The sequence below is a fragment of the Condylura cristata genome, unplaced genomic scaffold, assembly GCF_000260355.1.
Source record: "Condylura cristata isolate star-nosed mole 26May11 unplaced genomic scaffold, ConCri1.0 scaffold00008, whole genome shotgun sequence".
Taxonomy (NCBI): Eukaryota; Metazoa; Chordata; class Mammalia; order Eulipotyphla; family Talpidae; genus Condylura; species Condylura cristata.
In genome coordinates this window covers 19,612,252-19,613,835 of record NW_004567109.1, presented here as the reverse complement: position 1 = coordinate 19,613,835, position 1,584 = coordinate 19,612,252, and positions in this window count along the sequence as shown.

Below are 1,584 nucleotides of genomic sequence, written 5' to 3'. Positions count from 1 at the left end.
TGATTTAATTTCCTTTTAAGGTCTTCCTGAATCTCTTCACTGAGGTGTGCATTCCACAGCCTCGTGATAAAGTGGATTCCACCTTGAAGTGACTCATTAAGATATGGCTGATTTGCATATATCCATATACATTGAGCTATTCTACTCTGGTATTATTGTAAATGAATTGTTTGGAGGTAAAAAGAGTTTTATTTCATTAATTTCCCCATTCCTTGGGAAATTTGGCAATTTCCATAAATTCTCTGTAGGTGATTTTATGGAGGGTGGGAATCAGACTCCTGTCAGCTGGGAGTTGGTTGGAGGATCCTGTATTTTTTTCTCCAGATAATTTATCCCACCTGGCTCTGGAGAGATCCTTGCACACACTCATCGGGCGTGTGTATTTTATTTTAGCACATGGGGTCAGAAACTCTACTCTGAAGTCCCTGGAGCAAGGTAAGAAGACATGACTGGTGCCTTAGAAACTGCAAACAGGATAGGACTGGGTTTTGAAGAGAGTGTTGAAGAATGGTGGAGAGAGGTCTCATTGTAAAATGAAAGGAGTCCTAGGTCTCTAAGCAGCTTCTAAAAATACCATCTCCCAGCGCTAGGGGAGGGGGGAAAGCAAACGTGAGGAGAATGAAAATGGGGTGGTGGAGATATAACAGCCCTTCTCCAGGTAGATTTGATTTCAGAGGCCCCGCCTGCCAGAGGCAAGATGCCACACCTCCTTTTGCTTCTTTAGTGAGTTTCTTGGGGTGTCTGAACCCCAATGACTCCTGATGATCTCTCCCTTTATTGACAGGAAACCTAATTCCTCTGTCACACTTACTAATACTCCTGTCAAGCAAGTATGTGAGCAAGCAAGTGTGCATGTACACACATACACACACGCACACACATGGGGGTGGGGTGGAGAATGCACATGAAAACTGTTTGTAATTGACCAGTGCTCTACAATACAATGCCAGGAATTCTAGTGTATGGACTGTGGCAGAGACTGTGTCATTTACACAGATATAGCACAGAGGATGACAGTATGTACTGATTGGAGGGGTGAGGAAAACACACATACAAAACACATGCACACTCAGGCCACCATACTCACGCTCATTCTCAAACCACCTCCAGTGACTATACCCTCCAACAGGAGAGTGTTTGGGTCCCCCAAGAAAAGAGCTCTGAAAATCCACAAGGTAGGAGGAGCTTTCACACTCAAGTTCAGCCCAGATGGTGGCGCTCAATAGCCACCTCCTTCGTCTGGGAGGGCCCCAACCCTTCCCACCATCAAAGACTTAAACCCTCTCAGCTAGTACATAAATGACCTTCACTAGATAGAGGTCATGTTTTGTGTCTTCTTGCGGCTTCTTCTGTGCTGACTGAACTCTTGGAGTATCGCTCTGCCTCTCTCACAGACGCCCTGGAGTCGGGGCAGCTGCTCTCCTCAACAGTTCCCTGGGGAGGATGGAGTGGGGATGATCAAAGTAGGGAACTCCAGACGCAGAGCTGACTGGGGAAAGGGATGGTTGTGGAGAGAGCTGTATTCTGTTTTCTGGCAGCAGAAAGGAAAGCAAAAAGAACCGATCATTGATGCAAAATCTACCA